Genomic DNA, 21,901 nt, shown 5'->3' with positions numbered 1-21,901 from the left:
GGTATGACAAATCCTCCTAACTCAAGAGGAGGATAGTGCGTTAAGTGCCTTACCTGTAGATTTATGGTCAAAAGGTAAAAGGGATGTAGGACTGATGAAAACAGCAGGTGAAGTTTGTATAACTCCAAAGTCAGGTTTTAGACCTTGCAAGCACCAATACCCGCTAAGTAAACAAGCAGAGGAAGGAATTAAGCCAGTTATTGAGCAGCTAAAACATGTAGGATGCACAGATTTGCCCTGCAATACTCCGTTGTTTCCTGTAAAGAAACCGGATGGGTCATGGAGGTTGGTTCAGGATTTACAAGCAGTTAATTCAGCTGTGATCCCAAGGGCACCAGTGGTCCCTGACCCCTATGCATTACTTAATGATTTACTACCTCAGCACAGATATTTTTCTGTCATAGATATAAGCAATGCTTTTTTCTCCATACCACTACATAAGGAGAGTAGATTTTGGTTTGCATTCACTTATCAAGGTAAAAGATACACCTACACCAGATTGACACAGGGTTATTGTGAGAGTCCGACAATATTCGCACAAGAAATGGTTGCGAATTTAGCTCAGTGTGTTCCCCCATAGGGAAGCCAGGTTCTGTTGTATGTAGATGATATTTTGTTGGCCTCACCCACGCAGGAAGGTTATAAAAGGATACCCTTGCCCTTCTTAGTTTTTTAGCTGAGCAAGGACATAAAGTAAATAAAGAAAAGCTACAATTGTGGAAAGCACAAGTAAAGTACTTGGGTTATTTAATCTCGCAGGCAGGTAGACAATTGGAGAACAAAAGAAAACAAGCAATTCTTGAGGCACCTATGCCTACGACTAAGCGGGAGATGATGTCCTTTTTAGGTGTGACTAATTTTTATAGACGTTGGATCCCTAACTATGCTGAGGAAGTAGGGCCATTGACTGCACTGATCTTTGACACTCCCATGGCAGGTAAAAATAATATACAGTGGACAAATGAGGCAATACAGGCATTTATTAGAATTAAGCAATTGATAGCAGGATCCTCTGTTTTGGGTTTTCCGAACTATTCTAAGCCGTTTGTACAAATGGTTGATTGTAAGGGAGGATATATGACTTCGGTTCTGGTACAAGTACATGGGGATAAACAGAGACCGATAGCTTTCTACTCCTCCAGATTAGATCCTGTTGCAAGGGCATTGCCGCATTGTGTTCAAGCTGTAGTGGCAGCCACCATGGCAGTACAAGCCTCAGCATCATTAGTTTTGTTTCACCCATTACAATTGTGGGTTCCACATTCAGTAGCTACTATACTTTTGCAAGATAAGATAACCTTTTTATCTCCTAGTCGACATTTGTCATGTATGACAGTGCTGTTGACACAGCCTCATATGACCATAGAAAGATGTACTACTCTTAATCCGGCGACACTTTTGCCGACTCCAGAAGAAGGTACTCCACACGTTTGTTTAGAGAGTATTCATGACAAAGTACTTCCCCGACCAGATTTAATGGATATTCCATTGATAGATTCTGATTTTGTTTTGTTTGTAGACGGATCAGCAAAGAAGGACACTGTAGGAAAAACACTAGTAGGGTATGCAGTCACCACAGAAACTGAAGTTTTGGAGGCAAAAAGATTATCAAACATTTATTCTGCACAAACAGCTGAGTTGGTGGCTTTGACTCGAGCTTGTACCTTAGGGGAGGGTAAAAAAGTGACAATTTATACAGATAGTCAATATGCTTTCTCCACTGTGCATGTTTTCGCTCAACAATGGAAGAATAGGGGAATGGTTACTGTGACAGGCAAACCAATAAATCACAGAGATTTAATTTTACAGTTGTTAGATGCAGTGCAACTACCACTTCAGATAGCGATATGTAAATGTTCCACACATACCAATAGAAAAGATCCTGTCTCCAGGGGAAATGCACTTGCTGATATGGCTGCAAAAAAGGCAGCTCAAGAAAATGATTTGCTTTTACATGACAATGATTTAGAGCCCGGACACCTCTTAGACTTAGAGACACTAAAAGTAATGCAAACATTGACGACAAAGAAGGAAAAATGTTGCTGGGTAAAATATGGTATTACTCAACGGGATGGGTTGTATAGGGCATCAGATGGCAAAATGGTATTACCCTCAAACCTTTTTAGGTATGCGGCATTGGTTAGCCATGGACCTGCCCATGTAGGAGTACAGACGATGATTCAAATAGTGTCTAAGGTGTTTTGGTGTAAGGGGTTTTCAACTTATGCAAAGCAATTCTGTTTATCTTGTTTATTATGTGCAAAGTATCATGCTCAGGGGGGAGTTAAAAAGTCTCAGCAGGCATTCCCTACCCCTCCGTATCCATTCCACACACTCTGTATGGACTTTATTGAATTGACACCCTCAGAGGGAAAAAGGTTCTGTTTAGTCATTATTGATGCTTTTTCTAAATGGGTAGAAGCTTTTCCAGTGAAGCATCTGAATGCACAAACAGTAACAAAACTTTTGACTACAGAAATAATTCCCCGATTTGGTTTACCAAGACGCATTTACAGTGATAATGGGTCTCATTTTGTTAACCAGATTGTTCAGAAGTTGGGTCAAGTGTTTCAAATTGATCTTAAATATCATTGTGCTTACCATCCCCAATCAGCTGGACTGGTGGAAAGACACAATGGTGTCTTGAAGAGTAAGCTCTGCAAACTGATGGCAGAAACACATAGATCATGGACTGCGTGCCTTCCCTTGGCACTCCTGTATATGCGAATCTCACCTTCCTACAAATGACTTACACCATTTGAACTTTTGTTTGGGAGACCATATTACGTCCTGCAGTGGCAAGGATTGTTGCCAGCTGAACGTGAGGGGGGGTGAGGATCTAGCAGATTATATGAAGAATCTGCTAAATGTCAAAACTCTTGTAACCAATGACTCCTTTGCAGATTCCAGAAATGAAACCTTGTTAAGCGTGGCACCCGGGGACTGGGTGTGGATCCGAATTGTGAAGAGAAAGAATTGGTCATCCCCCAGGTGGGAAGGCCCATACCAAGTATTTATCTTGACACCTACGGCTGTAAAGATTGCTGAGAGGACTTCATGGATTCATATCACCCACTGTAAAAAACTCAAGACTTTTCCTTCTGCCATTCATATTGGTCAAACTCCACCGGACCTCTGAGCGCAAAGTCTGGCTACAAAGGGGGATTAGCCCAATAGGGGTTAGTTCATCTCAAACTCAGTGAAGAAACCAACAGCATGAGGTAGTCCTTAGGGAGGATGGCCACGTTCAACTGGTACTTGAACTGTTACATGATGATGATTTTGGTGGCGAAAGTAAATATATCCATACGAGAAGGAACAGTTGTGAGAGAAAAAGGAATGGTGGTGCTGCAAGCACAAACAGGTGTTACTACTGTGTTTAAGGTGAAACTTTGTGAAGGAATTTTGGACTGTTCTAAATGGAACAATAATAATTTCTTGACTCGTGCAAAATACTTGTGCAATAGAGACTGTACGTCCTGGTCAAATGTTTGGTGGTCAACAGATGTGAATGGATGGGAAACAAGTGGTGCAGTGATACCAGAGAAAGATAAAAGCAGGCAACAAAGAATAAAAATTGCACATTTCCAAGGTACCAAAGTAATTACTATAACCATTGTGTCACCACAAGAAAGTGATTCAGGAGTTTATGGAATTGGAGTGTCCCTTCCAACTAGAACTGATCCTTTGGGGACCCTCCAACTTAAAGTACAAAGCCTTAAGAATGCGACAAGTAAAGCAGATTTTGCCTTCACAGAAGAAGAACAATTGTTACTCGAGATGGGATTTGTACACCATAATGAATGGTTATCTTGGGTTAGATATAGCGCCCGAGAAGCACATCGTGAGAACTGTATTTCTTGTGCTGAAGGTAAACAGCAACTAGCGACAGTCCCATTGATGCAAGATGAAGGTAACCTAATGTGTCTGTTAAAATTATTCTTCAACAAAACTGAAGATAAATGCAAAAATGAAACTCAGCATTTTTTAGTCATAAGCAAAGTTGAGAAACCGCCTGCAGCGATTTCCTATCCAGGTTCGTATATGTGCATTTCCAGAAGATGGCACAGGGAAGAATTATGGCAATATGGGACAGAACTATTGCAATGTTACTGTGAATGGCAATGAGAATCCATTTCTGGTGAACCAAACTCATAGTTTAGTAGACGTATGGTGGTTATGTGGAGACAACAAACTCAGATCAAGGCTTACGATTCCCTAAAGTTAATTCTGCCATTCTACATTTTCCCAGTTCCAGCAAGCAGTTTCGTAAGAGAACCTGAAATAAAGCCGAAGTGGTTGAGTAGGAGAAAAAGAGAGGCACCGAAGCAATCCTTCGATAAAGGTGTCTACATTGATAGCATTGGCATACCAAGAGGCGTACCTGATGAATACAAAGCAATAAACCAAATAGCAGCTGGTTTCAGATCCATCTTTGTCTGGATTCAACCTAATAAGAATGTGGACTGGATCAACTACATTTACTATAACCAGCAGTGTTTTGTGAACTATACCAAAGATGCATTAAAAGGAATTGCTGAACAACTGGAGGCCACTTTGCAGGTGGCATGGCAGAATCGAATTGCGTTGGATATGCTCCTGGCCAAAGAAGGAGGAGTTTGCAGGATGTTTGGGACTTTCTGTTGTACATATATTCCAAACAACACTGCGCCTGATGGAAGTATCACTCGAGCTTTGAAAGGTTTGGAAATGTTATCTGAAGAATTGGCAGAGAACTCTGGGGTAAATAATCCCTTTACAGACTTTCTACAAGCATGGTTTGGAAAATGGAGTCATCTCATCAGCAGTTTCCTGGTGTCCATTGGAGTCGCTGTGGCTATCGTGGTGGCATGTGGTTGTTGTTGTATACCCTGTATCAGAGGTCTTCTACAAAGACTGGTTGATACTGCTGTTACGAAGACGATGTACCAGCAATTGCAACAGACTGGTGAAAGTGAATACATTGAAATGTGACTTTTGCAAATGTTTTTCTTGAAGTTTAAAAGTTTGTCTTGCCAATGAAGTAATGTATGCAAAGAAAAACTTAGTTTTTACCATATATTGCTGAAATAAAAGACAAATAAAAGTGTTTTCAGGGGGGAAATGTTAAGAGAAAAAGTTTTAAAACATACTGTTATTTGTCTTTTTCCTCTTCTTGCAAAGTGAACATGTTTTTTGTTGGGATATGCCTATCAAAGATGGGCCTCATCTGTGAACAAAATGCAGCATTGCTTATGAACCTGAATAATAACTGTTTTCTGCATTTCAGAATAAAGAGATTTGGTTATAGCTTGGTGAAGCCTGGGATAAGGATGCACGGCCGAGTAAGAGTTAATTTACTGAAGCAGGCTGTGTGTCCTGGAAAATTTGAGCTACCATTGTTGAACTGAACATTCTGTACTTCCTGAACATTCTGTACTAACTGTTGGTTTGAGGTGATTTGTGATAAACATGTTTATCCTATATGTTTTCCATAGCCAACTGTCAATGGTCAGAAATATAACAGAAAGTTGATTTGCTTGCAGTATAAAAGTTGATGTCAGTAAACAAGTTGACCAGAGGAGATCATCTTGGCCAACATGCTGTGTAATCTGGGGCAGATGTTACTCGTTTGAATTTTTCTTCTGACAGAAGGTTTTAAATGATAGAGTATCTTGGCCATATTCAAGTTGAAAGAAAATCAGGTATTTTGTTAGGTTTCTGCAGATGTGCCTTATACAGTTTCAGGGTCACTGTGTGTGTGTGTGTGTGTGTGTGTGTGTGTGTGTGTGAGAGAGAGAGAGAGAGAGAGAGAGAGAGAGAGAGAGAGAGAGAGAGAGAGCATGTGCAACAGTGACAGTGTTTAGTCTGCTGAAGACAAGTGACAAATGGGAAACACTGGTCTAATTTCCAGATATCTAAAACTGAAGCAACCCATCATCTGTAGTGTGGTTAGCTTTTCAGAAGATGTTATTTGCTGACAATCTGGATGACTAGTTCAAAGGTAGAGGATGCATTGTTGTGTGAATTAGTTACTGTGACAGGTGATGTGCCCATGTACTCACAGTGCTAGAAGGGTATATAGTTCTCCCAAAGTGAAACCAAGATTAGCAAAACATTCTGATTAGCAGTAATAAAATGAAACTACTGTGGATGCATGCTATGTTGTTTTATTTGCTTTGAAAAACATTGAGAAGAGATATGAAAATGGATTTCCTTATTTATATTCACTTTTGGTTTAAGACCTTTCAGCTCTGCTTTTTGCTTTAGATTATTATAACATTCTTTACAGAGTATAGGCAAAGAGAAATAAATAGGGAGTTCCTAAGTGAAAGACCAGCACTGACAGAGTTTTTAGTAGAATCTAGAACAGGAGCTGCCATTAAAAAATGAATAATTAGTAGAGCATATGAAATATTGCAATATCAATTCACAAAGAAACAATGGGGGATATGCAACAAAGTCTAGAAGATTTAGGATCTTAGTTTGGAAGTGTTTACATAGGTATTTTTATACCCCAAGTAGACTGCAAAGAATTTTTCCTCAGGTATACATCAAATGCTGGAGGTGTGATGGGGAAGAAAGATGTTAACTCTTGGAGTGTAATAAGTTGCCAGACTTTAAAGATTCCTTGCAGACTGCTCTGTCAGCAATACTGAGTGAGCAAATTGTGCAACTAAGGAAGAGGCATACGTGAATGGGGCATGCCTTCGTTGAAGGTTGTGCATCAGGGCTGGTAACCCAGTACGTAAAAATCCACTACCAATCATTAGTGGATCGGAGTTCCACTGTGGCGACCCCTAACCGGGAAAAGCCAAAAGACACAATACAAAATCGGAATTGCCTCAATATAGTAAGGCCTTGCTGAGTCTAATTATGGTGGCAGCTAAAAAAATCATTTACTAGAAAATGGAAATCAAAATCTAAACCAACTTTACTAGAATTAGTGAATACAGTAACAGAGACAAAACAACTGGAATTTGGATATTTAGAAAATCGTAGGAACAAATTACATAGGAAAAAATGGGAATTGTGGGAACAATATATGGAGAGGAGGAATGAGGTTTAAAAGAAGGCAGTATTTCAATGAGCTATGTAATGTTTGACTGAAATGAAGTGCCTGAGAAGGGCGGTAGGGTGCACACTGTGGGACAGATGAAGAAATGAGGACATAAGAGCAGAATTCAAAGAACCTCCAGTTGCAGAAAAGATCAAAGAGAACAGATTATGGTGGTTTGGGCACATGCGCAGAAAAGCAGAAGACAGTCTGAAGAGGAAGATTTGAGACAGGCAGGAAGAAGGTGAGAGGAAGCGAGGATGCCCAGCAAAGAGGTGGATGGATTGTGTGAAAGAAGATCTGCGACAGTCAGGCATGAGTGTTGAAGAAGGCAGAAGAGTGGCACTGAATCGAGAGAGTTGGTGACAGTTAACATGATACCCTGACCCCATGCAGAAAATTGGGAAATAGGGGGCTGATGATGATGATGATGATGTAATGTTTGACCGACAATAACTGGATAGATTATAAGTGATGTATGACATTTGCAATTAAAGTTATGTCAGTATGGTTTCTTTTCATTAATATAAATGTATGATTGCATATGTCATATGTCATAATTTAATAAATATTTTCTGTTTAATAAATAGATTATTATAACATTCCTTTGACATTATGTCCACTAATCCCATGCATCTATCAGCAGCTGTCTCTTGCCTTTATTTTGCGTTTTCTCTCCCGTCCTTGTTTGAGGTGTGGACTTTCATGTTGCTGTCTCCGTAATTTTTCTACACTATCTGTTTTTATCCTTGGCCTATGACACAACTTTTACATATGTCTTCCAGTTTTGTCTCACTGACTGTTGCTGTAGTTTTTGTGTTATGGTTTGTGGTTTTTGTTTCAGCACACTTTGCACATATCTTATTCAGTTTCAGATGCTGCCCTTATGAGAGCACCATGCATCATAGCACCTGCACTGTGTTTGTGCCCTTTCTACTTTCTGATGTCTTTATACATTTTTCTTTAATAATCCTTTCCTTCACTTTATTTATTTTTCATGACTTCCATGTTTTCAACATTAGTTTTATTTTCATCCCTCTGTATTTTTCCTTTGATTTCTTAAATATCAGTGGACCTGTCCAAGTTTAGCAGCCTGTCTAAGTTGATATCTTGTTCATTTCGTGATTTTCCCCTTGGCCTCCACTGATAAGACTGCATTATTTGGGCTTCAAGCTTTTTATTAATATCAGTAAATTCACATTTTCTGACTAGTGGCTTCCACCTTATATATTACACCTGTGAGGGCACATCTTTTATCTTTGTTACTGTTGAATATGTCTTTTTCACATTACAGATTTTTTTGGCTCAAAATGACTGTTTATTGCAGTGCTATTAGGTGGCAGGTTGTCATTTTTGACTTCCTTCCAGCAGCTCCTGCAGCTAAGTTGACACCAAACGTATTGCTCTGCATTCCTTTGGATCATATCAGGGAGGCCGAGAGGGGGATCCTGTTGACTGGACATCTCTAGATTTCCATATACAACAGCCAGGCTTTTGTGTCCTGGAGAAGCCCCTTCAGTGCTACTGCTCACAGTGTCAGAAATAACATGGGAGGCAACAGTTACGAGTTATAAGTCCAGAGTGATTGGTGTAAACTTGGATGCTGTGGGCTGTCTCCGATGGTGGGAGGGACCTTCAAAGTCCCACTGTCCAGCTATCACTCACCTCAAGCTGGACAGCCTAAGTTAAATAACGAAGAGCAGACTCTGCAAAAATGTATACCAGGAAATGAAAAAAGAAAAGTAAACTACCCCTATTGTAACTGGCAATTTGGAATGTCAGGGCACTATGCCCCGGCCTCTCTGATGATCTTCACCAGGTTGACAATACCAGGAAAACGACCATCCTCAACCTTGAACTCAAGAGGCTCCACACTGATATTGCTGCTTTGCAGGAGACAAGACTTCCAGCAAAAGGTAGCCTCAGAGAACAGGACTACATTCTTCTGGCAGGGGAAGGAACCAGAGGAGTAGCAACTGCATGGTGTTGGTTTTGCAGTAAGAAATTCCCTGCTGTCCTCCATTGAACCACCATCAAAAGGCATGGTTCGAATCCTCTCTTTCTGCTTCTTAACATCTTCAGGCCCGTTGACCATCCTGAGCATATATGCTCCCATACTCTGCTCCTCAGCTGAGACAAAAGATGAGTTTTACATGGAGTTTGAGACCAGTATCAGAGGGATAGCTACCACAGAACACCCGTTTGTGTTTGCAGACTTCAACGCCAGAGTTGGAGCTGATCATGATTCCTGGCCCAGCAGCACTGGACAGTTTGGTGTTGGCAAGCTGAATGAAAATGGGCAGATATTGCTTGAGTTACGTTCTTACCACAACCTTTGTGTGACCAACACATTCTTTGCCACCAACCCTAACCACAGAGTATCCTTGAGACATCTGAGGTCTCATCACTGGCATCAGTTGGATCTTGTCATCACTAGAAAATGCTTGCTGAACTGTATCCTTGTCACCCGCAGCTACCATAGTGCTCACTGTGACACCAACCATTCCTTGGTTGGCAGCAAGGTGCATCTCCAGCCCAAATTAATCCACCACTCGAAGCAGAAAGCATGACCTCATATCAACACTGCCAGCTCATCAATGCCAGACCTGCATGAGCGCTTTGCTGATAGTGTTGTAGAGGCCCTCAAGGACTGCCCACAAAGCAGTGTAGAATCGAGGTGGAACCACATCTGTGACATCACCTACAACTCTGCCATGGATATCTTTGGCAAAAGAGAGAGGAAGAATCCAGATTGCTTTGAAGCAGGAATCATTGAGATCAAACAGCACTCACAGCCAAGCAAGCAGCACTGCTCAACTACAAGAGGGTGCCTTCAGAGGCAACTCTAACTGCACTTAGAAAGGCCAGAAACAAAGCCCAGCAGATGATTCGACAATGTGCCAATGACTACTGGCTGAACCTGTCACAGCATCCAACCTGCTGCTGACTGTGGCGACACTCATGCCATGTATGAGGGCATAAAGAAAGCCTTCAGCCTCAGTAAAGCCAAGATTACACCCCTAAAGTCCACCTCAGGTGAAGTCATTTCAGACCGAGGCAAACAGATGGAGAGATGGGCAGAGCATTACCTGGAGCTCTACTTAAAGGAGACTATTGTCATTGACACAGCAGTTGAAAACATAACTCCCCTTCCTGTTATGGAAGAGCTTGACAATCCACCCTTTGTAGAGGAGCTTAGTGAAGCCAATAACTCCCTTGCCTGCGGTAAAGCTCCAAGAAAGGATGGCATTCCCCAGAGGCCATCAAGGTTGGCAAGAAGTGTGCTCTTCTTGACCACCTGCATGAGCTCCTGTTACTGTGTTGGCAGGAAGGAACAGTGGCCCAGGATATGCATGATGCTAACATCATTACATTGTACAAGAACAAAGGAGAACAAATTGACTGCAGCAACTACCATGGGATATCTCTCCTCAGAGTTGTTGGGAAGGCCTTCAGCCACGTAGTTCTTTACAGGCTGAAATTATCCACATTAGCTACAGTTATCCCACTCCACAAGGGGGGATCCACCTTGGATTCCAGAAACTACCATCCCATCAGTCTGATGAGCTTTATCTGCAAGGCCATGGAGCGTATTATCATGGAACTTATAAACAAAGACATTGGCAACCTTCAAACACTGGACTCTACCCGGTTTGTGTTCGTGAAGGGCCGATCTTGTCTTCTGAACCTGATTGACTTCTTTGAATCAGTCTCCAGAGCCATGGACAAGGGTAAGGTGGTTTACACAGCCTATCTAGACCTTGCCAAGGCCTTTGACACCATCCCCCACTCTGGAATCATAGATAAACTTACTAAGCTGGGCATTAATTCCTACGTCACCCAATGGGTTGCCAACTGGCTTACTGAGAGAACCCACACTGTAAAAGTAGCCGACTCCAAATCCAGCTCCAGACAAGTGACAAGTGGAGTACCTCAGGGTTCAGTCCTGGGACTGCTCTTGTTTGGCATCTACTTCTCTGAAGTAGAGGCCAACACTAAGGGACTCTGGCTAACAAAGTTCGCAGATGACTGCAAACTGTGAGCCATTATTGAATCCCCAAATGATGTGGATACTCTACAAAAGGGCCTTACAGAAACAGATGTTTGATGCCAGAGCCATGGGCTCATGCTCAATGTCAAGAAATGTATAGTTATCCCCTTTGGGAAAAAACATGTACCCATGAATTACCATATAGGTGTCAGTACACTAAACACCGAAAGTGTGATAAGAGACTTAGGGACACAGGTGAACAGTGGTCTCACCTTCAATAACCACATCGCCATGACAGTCAGGAAATCCTTCTATGTGGCACACCTCATCACTAAGGTCTTTTCATCCAGAAAAAAAAGGAGGTCATTGTCCCACTGTACTCATCCCTCATTAGACCCATTATAGAATACAATGCCCCGTTTGGTATGTACCTCTCAAGACATCTGCAACAACTGGAAAGGCCACAGAAATACCTCACTAAAAGAATCACAGGCCTAAAGCAGATGCCCTATGCTGACCACCTTAAACAACTCCAGCTATACTCTGTCGCATATCGTCTACTCAGAGGCGATCTCTGCTTAACATACAAGGCCACGTCAAACCCAGAGCTGTTGGACATGCTACACTTAAAGAAATCCCAATCCCTCAGAGCCACCTGCTCCAGGGATCTAAACCTTGTCATCACAATAAACAAAACATGCTGGAGGGATAGGTTCCTGACCCAGAGACTCCCCAGACTCTGGAATAGATTGCCCATACATGTCAAGCAGAGTGCCTCTGTGGCCCTCTTCAAAAGGAACCTTGACGATTGGATGGGAGAAAGGAAATTCACCCCGGGGATCACATCAGTCACCCTACTAGACAGGGGTCCAGGGAAGTAAATAGTGTGGGAAGAAATGGCCAGGGAATTGTTATAGCTAGGCTTGTATAGGCCCTAGGGCTGATAGCCTAGTAGCAACCTATGAACCTAAATCCCTCACAGAACATGTTTATCCTGAGGTGCATTGTGGTTTTAGAGCAGGAAGGTCCACGACTGACATGATCTTCTCACGAAGGCAGCTGCAAGAAAAGTTTTGCAAGAAAAGCAAACCATTGTACATCACCTTCATTAATCTAACTAAGGCATTTGACTTGGATAGCAGGAAAGGCCTCTTCACCCTGCTACAGAGGATTGGATGTCCCCCTAAACTCCTGAAGTTGATTAAATCTTTTCAGGAGGACATGCAAGGCATTGTACAATATGATGGCTCCTCATCAGACCCATTTCCAATTGGGAACAGAGTGAAGCAAGGGTGTGTACATGCTCCAACACTCTTTGGCATGTTTTTCTCTCTGCTACTGTCCCCTGTCTTAAATGAGTCCAAAGATGGTGTATACATCTACACCAGAAGCATTGGTAATCTCTTCAACCTTGCATGCCTTCGAGCAAAAACCAAAGTGCAGACAGTATTGATCAGAGAGATGCTGTTTGCAGATGATGCTGCCCTGACTGCTCACACTGAGGAAGCACTACAACACCTCATAAGTTCCTTCACAGGGGGATGCAGAGATTTTGGCCTCACAATCCACCTCAAGAAGACCAACATCACGGGACAAGATGTCAGCACCCCCCCCGCATCTTCATCTGTGATCACACTCTCAAGGTGGTGAAGGATTTCGCTTACCTGGGCTCCACCAGCAATCTCTCCTTGGATGTCAAGCTGAACACCCGGATTGGTAAGGCAGCAACAGCAATGGCATGCTTAAAAGCAAGGGCCTGGCATAATTCAAAACTGACCATCAACACTAAGATGAAGTTGTGACAAGCATGTGTCCTCTGCACGCTGCTCTGTGGTAGTGAAAGATGGATCCTGTAATTTTGCCAAGAATGCAGACTCAATGGGTTTCACCTATGCTGCCTCAGAATGATCCTAGGCATTACCTGACAGGACTGCATTCCAAATAAGAATATCCTAGAGCAGGCAGGCATATTAAGTATGTTTACTCTGCTCCCCTAAAGGCATTAGTGCTAGCTTGGTCAAGTAAGCTGTATGCAGGATGGTCAAATCCCTAAAGATCTGTATGGCGAGCTTGCCTCTGGCTACAGGCCAACAGGAGGGCCCATTCTGTGCAGCAAAGATGTCTGCAACCATGACATGAAGGCAGGTGATATCAGTCCAACAGGCTGGGAAGCCATGGATACATCACATTACTTGGAGACTGTCTTGTCAAGACAGGCAGCCAGATGAGCGAAAAAAAAAGACAGGAGCTGCGGGAGAAGACATGAGAGTGTAGACGGCAAAGGACAGTTTTGGCACGTACACAGCCAGGTGTCAGCTGCACCTGTATAAATTGTAACAGAGCCTGCCAGTCAAAAATCGGACTTTACAGTCACAGCAGGCATTGTACTTTAACCATCAACTGATTCTATGATGCAAACTTCATTGTCTCTCTAGACAGAGAAAGGCCATATATAATATCTTTTAGCTTGCAAATGTTGTCCTGCTGTGTCACATACTAGTTCTCCTGTGATGAGTAAAACTTTATTTATTATGTCTAGAAATGATTAAGCATGTAGAATAGTTATTCAGCATTATTACAAACTTCTTCCAGTGAAAGCTTGTATTATGTGTATTGCAGCTGATGACCAGAGGCAGACCAGGGATCTCAAGACATTTTTTCATTTTAAACATTTTCTCCTTTAATAACAATGTTTGTATGCCTTTTCCAATAGGAACCCTTTCTTAGTGACAATGTTTTATGAAAATGTTTGAAAGGCATCTTAACTTTGTAGTTCTCATGTCTTTGTAGTTTTCTTTTGCACTGCATCATCTTTCTGTAGCAGGAAATATTTACTTACAGCTCTTTTAAATAATAAACTTTGCTTTTTCCATCTTAGAATACTATTTTAGAGAATAACATTAAATTGTGTTGTCATTTTCAGTGCTTTCCTATATAAGGACTTGAAGTACAGCAATATCACTGCAGTTCACTTTTTCAAAATAGACCGATATCGCCCGATATTGCTCATGCTGAAGGGAAAGAGTGCATAAAGTGGGGGGTATTGCACAGATGGCTTAGGCTTGTTGTTGTTGTGTCTTTCGGCTTTTCCCGGTTAGGGGTTGCCACAGCAGAACTCCGCTAATGATTGGCAGTAGATTTTTACTTGCCGAGTTGCCGGCCCTGATGCTCAACCTTCAACGAAGGTACGCCTATTCATGCATGTCTCGACACAGAAGGCGCTCTAGCTGAGAATCGAACAGGACAATGTCTTACTGTGAGATGACAATGCTACCGCAGCACCACCACCGTTATAAGCATATAATAAATATAAATGTGTTAGCATGTTTCAAGCACATGATAAAAAAAAAATTGCAATGGTTCATGTCTGTGGTTTGGAACATAGAAAACGTAATAGGTCAACGGGTAAAAGCTGCATATTTCCTTCCAGTCTATTAACCGCCGATTCACAGCACAACCAAGGTACGTCTCCCAAACAGTCAAAAGCATCCAGTGATTCTTGGGTGCTGATTAAAGTTCAAAGTTCAAAATTATGACCATCAAAATGGTCAGGCTTTAAGTGCAAATGGGAGAAATACTATATATATACTTTTTGAGAGTATGCAATCCCCAGAATATTCCCTCTACTTTAAGATACATCAGTGAGGGATTACAGTCCCCTTAACATGTGGAGTACATTGTTAATCCTTCCTATAAAAGTACTTTAACTATGTCAAAAGAAGTTTTAGTATTCATTGTCTTTATCACTGGAACCGCACTTGAATTTTGAAATCGTTAAGACTTGCATTATTGGGCATCGCATATCTTGTGTGGGATAGTGATTCTGTATAGATAAAATGACTTTCAGAGCTATAGGAAGTCTCCCCAATGAATTTAGTCACTAATGAGTGCTTGGGCATCAGATTGTCTCTATTCAGGAAAGGCCTATTCTCAAGCTAAGGCTGACACAAATTTTTTCAGAGCATATTATTAACTTTTAAATAAACATACTACTAGATCTTTCTCAGAATAATGTTAATCCATCAATGAAGCACTTGAGACAGTATTTTTAACAAGAGAGGTAAAATAAACTATACTTCTGGGATTTAAGAGGACTCCAGAGAGCATGTCTTAGACCTGTGTTGTAACAGCAATATCATCTGGTTTTCGGGATTAACTTGTAGAGTTTGGTAAATGTACAGACCGAAGGGTTAGTGGTAGCCTTCAAACGGATGCGGAATTAGCACTTGTGAAGAAAGGCTGCATTAGCTGCCATTTCTCTTGTGAAACATACTCTGATGATGGTTTAAAGAAATTTACTTTTGCAGTTATAATAATCTCTAATACCCACAGCTCTTTGGCTGAAATGATTTGTTTTTTTGTACTTACACTTTTGCATGAAAATGAAAAGAGAAGATGACAAAACATTTTGACATTTGTCAATTCAGGGAAATATCTGGGTGTAAGGGAAGGACTGGTAAAAGGGACAACACCTGTGATGACCGTTGAATGACTATGTGGGCTAGCTGGAATGCAGTGGAGCTATATTATTCAGAATGGCAGATCAATGACTGTATAACTGATCAAATAGCAGCTGCAGGTCAGCCACTTTCATCTATGGACTGCTTCTGTATGCATTCATTTTAGCCACTTTATATTCCTCAGTTGTCTGACTGACCAAATAACCTTAACCTTATTTTGCTTAAATATACACTAGGATTTCCGAGCCAGATTGGCTGCTTAACTATGATTTAAACTATAGCAAGGGTCAGTCACTTTCAGTCATACACTACCTAACTGCACACTCATAGCCACTTTATTACCTGTATACACCTCAGATATCCAATTATGGTCAAGCAGAAATAATAATAGTCACAGTAATGTATTTCAGCTTTTACTCAAATGCACACTAACCTTGCCAAGCCAGATCAATAACTTTAATAACTGTGATTAAATGGCAGCAACAATGAGAAGGATTCATTTACAGACTGATTTCATATGCACTAGTCTCAGCAAATTTAGTTATTGTATATAGATCAGATGTCAGATTGACTACATGAACAAATAATGACTACAGTAATGTACTTCAGCTCACTGCTGCCATACACTGCAAATTACTCTGCACAATCTGTATCACTCACACAAAAACACATATACAAACACACACACACACACACACACACACACACACACACACACACACACACACACACACACACACACACACACACACACACACACACACACACACACACACACACACACACGCATGTGCATATATGTCACCCTTCCGGCTGACTGCCATTGGCAGTGACAATTCAGGAGATCATGGAGAGATTATTACTGAATTTCAAACACTTATTTAATAAAAAAAATGTTTTCTTCCACATTCACAGTATGACACGTGATTTGCCTCTCTCATCTACAAGTTCTTTTACTTCTGACGCCAATCACAAGTGGAGTCCCACAGGGATCAGTCCTTGGACTGCTACTTTTTAGCATTTATTTCTCAGAAGTCAAGGCCAATGTCAGTGGTCTCTGGCTGACTACATTTGCAGATGATTGCGAATTAGGAGCTGTCACTGAATCTTACACTGACACAAATGTTCTCCAGGAGGGGCTGACACAGACAAACAACTGGTGTCAGAGCCATGGACTAAAACTAAATGCCAAGAAATGCATAATAGTATCCTTTGGGAAGTCATCCATCCATGCTAACTATCAATATTGACAACACACCCCTTAAAATTGACCCAGTAGTCAGGGACTTAGGGACACACATAGATAGTAATCTAGCCTTTGATCATCACATGTCTACAGTGTTAAGAAAATCATTCTATGTTGCGCAACTTATAAACAAAGGTATGGCATCTAAGTCCAAAGAAGTCATTGCTCCACTGTATTCAGCATGCATCAGACCTACCATTGAGTACAATGTCCCCTTTGGTATGTACCTAACCAGGCATATCCAACAACTGGAACGTTCACAGAGGTTCCTCACTAAAAGAATACAGGGCATAAATAATATGTCCTATGCAGACTGCCTTAAGGCCCTATTCTGTCTCCTATAGGCTTTTAAGGGAAGATCTATGCCTGGCATACAGGGCATTGTCAGACCCCTCTCTGATTGACCTCCTACATATCCACAAAACAAGCAGTACCAGAATTACCCATTCTAAAGACTTAAACCTTGCCTGTGATATAAATAGGACTTGCTGGAGAGATAGGTATGTATCTCAGAGACTACCCCATCTATGGAACAGGCTCCCCATCCATGTGAAGCAGAGTTCCTCCCTAATCAAATACAAGTGCAACTTGGACAATTGGATGGAAAACTGGAAATTCATCCCTGGTTTGGAACCTAGTTCTCTGATGCAAACAGGTAACCTGCAAATGGTTAATCTCCCAGGCCCATGCTTACACTTAGCAAGGGTATCAAAACTCATCAGAGATTTGGGATGCATGGCTAGGCTTAAAAAGGCCCTTATTGTTGTTAGCCTAGTAAACACCTGTGAACCTGTTAGGTACCCATCACCATATACCGCCTGAGACAGTGGGAAAGGCTGCTTGCTGCCTCCATTATCTGCCCAAACAGTCCCCACTGAAATGTCACTTCTACCTTCCCCTACCCATGAAATTGCAGGAGGTCCTATAGTGAGTTGTAATTGCCTTATTCTCTATGGGGGCTTATGCATAACTGCTGGGCTGTTTTAAAATAACCCTGTCACATCATTTGACCTTATTCTTTACAGAAATTAGAACTGAAGTCTTTGTCTTAGGATCATCTATTTTTGAGGAAAAATAAATTGATATACATGCAAATAAATTGAAAAAAGCTGGTTTTCATTTGAGAAGATCGCAGTCCAGTACCCATGAGCTCTTGTTCCTGTTACTATGAGACAGAAGTGATTTCATGTTGTGTTTTGTTCAGTGCGTAAAACAGTGTGATGGAGGAAAAAATGCAATTGGAGCTGTAGCCTGTTTGGTACATTTCTGCCTGAATCACTGATGCCAGAATAATGTTCTGAATAGGTGCCTAGGGTTTTAGGCTAATGGGTAAAAGGAAATCTCTGACACTTTTGAGCATAAGAATCTCAAAAGTTATTTAGGGAGGTTACTTTTGTAGGAAGTAAAGAAAAAAAAAACCTAAGCCTATGATTCTTCTGTGATCTGTGTTGTGTATCTGCATTTGGATGAGTGTTACTACTACTAACACAACATACACATTTCAAAACTTGTCCTTATTGGACAAGTAAGAGACGTACTGAGTTAGAGCAGTTCTCGTTAAAAAGTGGAAACATTTCACTTCTTCCTGAAACAGAAGAAGATTTATCTGAACATTTGTACATAATTGTGCAGAATTACTATAGTCTTCACTTTGTGTTACAAGACATTGCTGTTTGGAAGACGCTGGACTTAGATGACTGATGATTAGTTTACAGTGAACAAAAAAGAAGCGAGATTAACTTATGCTAATGGAGTCTACAAAAGTTGCTGTTAAGTTTCCCTGTATTTAGAATCTGTGACATCTACTACTGTTTTTTTTTAAAAGCATAAAAATTAGTTGCTTATTTAAATCTGCCAGGTAGCTGATCACAAATGAAAAACAATTTAAAAATGTAATAACCATACCATGTGGAGAATGCATTTTCTTTGCAAAAGTATCATACAAATTAGAATTTTTAGCGTTATAAACATCCATCATAAACACTGTATTTTAGCTGCTATAAATATCCATGTTTCTGTAATGAAGGAGAGGTATTTACATAATGTCTTATATTCTTCTGACTAGTAAAATACTTAAAAACATCATCGAAATTAAACTTTTCATGTGTCTTAATTTTAACTGCTACCAGGTTCTCTAGTAATGGAAATTTGAATGTCATAGCTATATGTCTTGTCTAACTTGGCTCTGAAAATGTGTTGAATAATTCTGTCATTCTGGGCATCGGGCCAATTCATCTTTCTAAATGTTTGAATATTAAAAAACTTCATGAAAGCTGACATATTTAGAGGGATGAGTTTCATATTTACCATCAAACTAAATATCAGATCCAACACACTCAGAATAACCATCTTTCGTAAGTGTTGAGGAATGATAGTGCTTAGTTTTAAACTCATGTTTAGAAGAAAATGACTTTGGCTTTTCAAATGAACCAGAGTTCATTTTCAACTAATACTCCAGTAAATTTTCTATAGTCAAACTCCAAGTTGGAGAAATTGTCTTTTCACAAACCCCAGCTCCACTATGTTTTACTCGAGGGCTTGGACGGAGCTCTAAAGACAAACAGTAGATAAAGTAATGCTTAAAAGCCATGTCTGTTCTCTTGACAGGTGAGCTCGACACTCAAAGTTTTTCTGGAGCAATATCTGGGATGCTAAGAATGTTAAATTAATGTTCTTCTTAAGAACTGAATTTACTAAATGTATATTGTTTGCCATTATAAAAATGCACAAAACCACACAAAATTCTTAAAATAAAGTTATGTACTTTTATAGACTGACTCCCAGCTTTGTAGTAATATGATAATGTTACTAAAGTCATGACATTTTAAGATCTACAAGACAAAGAAAGAGTTTAAAAGCATTGAGCGGCAGATGCTAATAATTATAAATGCCAGTACAATTTAACTGATGAGCATGTCAAAGCACAAGTTCAACAAAACCTTCAGCCTGAACATGACAATTTGATATAAGTATCAGGATACTTCCCCTTTACCTGCTTAGTGTAGCACATAAAGTCTCCCAGCAGTCCTTTCATTTTTCTAGGAGGTGACAGCCCTATGTCACATTTGTTTTTCTTAGGGCCAAGAGCTGAACAGTGGAGAATGGAGCCATCACCCTTCTAAAGTCCAAGGATTTACTCTATGGCTATAACTACCACAATGTATGCCAGAAGTCCACCCCAAGGTTTGTTGGGCACCAGCAAGGGTGTATCACTTTGCCTCACCACTGCCTGTTTCTTTTGATGCCAGCACTCCTGGGGGATCCCTGGTTTCAATCAGGGATTTATCATTGGAAACAGGTACCATGTGGAAATCTCCACACCTTCTCCTCAGAGAGGCAAGCTGGCATATCCCTAGCCACAAAGGCCTTCTTTCTCCCAACCCATCTCCAGAAGGTGCCTGGGCCACTCCTCAGACTTGAATTACCCTAAGTCCTAGTCAGGGCTTATCCCTCTGTACCAAGGGAACTGGCTTTACTCATGGATTTGATTTTGCTGACTCACATTTAGAAGAGGGACTTTTCTCCTTCCAGAGTAGTCAACATTATCTGTTTTTTTCAGAGTTTATCTCAGAGTTATGTGTCTCAGTAATACTAAGCACATATAGTTTAGTACCAAGCAACCCTTCAGAACTTCCATTCTTCTTTACCTCCCTGCAACAGATCATGAAATACACATCAGTTTTCTACTGAAATCTGAAACTAATCAGGAAAAAAAATGCCTCAGCCTATATAAGATAGGATAGGCATCACCGATTCTGTAAATCTTCAATATACTGAGATAGTATCTTGGTGGAGCCAGTAAAGTGCTTATTGCAGCTAAAGTCATACAACTTTCCAGAGAGCTAATTTTGAATACATCTTCAGACAATGAACAGGGATTATTTATAGTATAATTCTATATAAACAAACTGGTAAATACTCACTCTTTTGCCCATTTGAGTGTTGCTTTCGTTAATGTAGCTACAATTGTCAGTCACTGATGAATGAACAAGGCTGTTATCTTTCACATCTTACAAGAGTGAAGAGAAGAGTCTGGAATTTTGTAAGGACTACTGCCTTGAAGACTTCTTTTTTTTAGTTTAGGATGGAATTTTCATTTTGTAGGACCCAGTGTAACTACATGCAAATGGATGTGGTAACATTAACTTGAAGAAAATCTGTGGAAAGATGGTGTGATCTTGCTAAATATATATTTAAAAAAAAATAAAACTTTATTAAATTATCACTTAAGACGTAGGCAAGCATAAGTTTACAGTAATTGTCTTTTCACAAACCCCAGCTCCACTATGTTTTACTCGAGGGCTTGGACGGAGCTCTAAAGACAAACAGTAGATAAAGTAATGCTTAAAAGCCATGTCTGTTCTCTTGACAGGTGAGCTCGACACTCAAAGTTTTTCTGGAGCAATATCTGGGATGCTAAGAATGTTAAATTAATGTTCTTGTTAAGAACTGAATTTACTAAATGTATATTGTTTGCCATTATAAAAATGCACAAAACCACACAAAATTCTTAAAATAAAGTTATGTACTTTTATAGACTGACTCCCAGCTTTGTAGTAATATGATAATGTTACTAAAGTCATGACATTTTAAAATCTACAAGACAAAGAAAGAGTTTAAAAGCATTGAGCGGCAGATGCTAATAATTATAAATGCCAGTACAATTTAACTGATGAGCATGTCAAAGCACAAGTTCAACAAAACCTTCAGCCTGAACATGACAATTTGATATAAGTATCAGGATACTTCCCCTTTACCTGCTTAGTGTAGCAAATAAAGTCTCCCAGGAGTCCTTTCATTTTTCTAGGAGGTGACAGCCCTATGTCCCATTTGTTTTTCTTAGGGCCAAGAGCTGAACAGTGGAGAATAGAGCCATCACCCTTCTAAAGTCCAAGGATTTACTCTATGGCTATAACTACCACAATGCATGCCAGAAGTCCACCCCAAGGTTTGTTGGGCACCAGCAAGGGTGTATCACTTTGCCTCACCACTGTCTGTTTCTTTTGATGCCAGCACTCCTGGGGGATCCCTGGTTTCAATCAGGGATTTATCATTGGAAACAGGTACCATGTGGAAATCTCCACACCTTCTCCTCAGAGAGGCAAGCTGGCATATCCCTAGCCACAAAGGCCTTCTTTCTCCCAACCCATCTCCAGAAGGTGCCTGGG

The 21,901-nt window shown here is 40.6% G+C and overlaps 1 protein-coding gene across 3 annotated transcripts in view; it reads right to left on the bottom strand.

Annotated features, from left to right (window-relative positions):
* LOC122816344 (lipopolysaccharide-induced tumor necrosis factor-alpha factor homolog) overlaps positions 1-21,901 on the bottom strand; it is a 417,476-nt gene that overhangs the window by 98,353 nt on the left and 297,222 nt on the right. The gene's annotated exons all lie outside the window — the stretch shown is intronic.

This window comes from Protopterus annectens, chromosome 12.part0, assembly GCF_019279795.1.
Source record: "Protopterus annectens isolate FY-2018-M chromosome 12.part0, PAN1.0, whole genome shotgun sequence".
Lineage (NCBI taxonomy): Eukaryota > Metazoa > Chordata > Ceratodontiformes > Protopteridae > Protopterus > Protopterus annectens.
The sequence above is the reverse complement of the archived record's forward strand: the minus strand, read 5'-3'. Positions and strand labels throughout refer to the sequence as shown.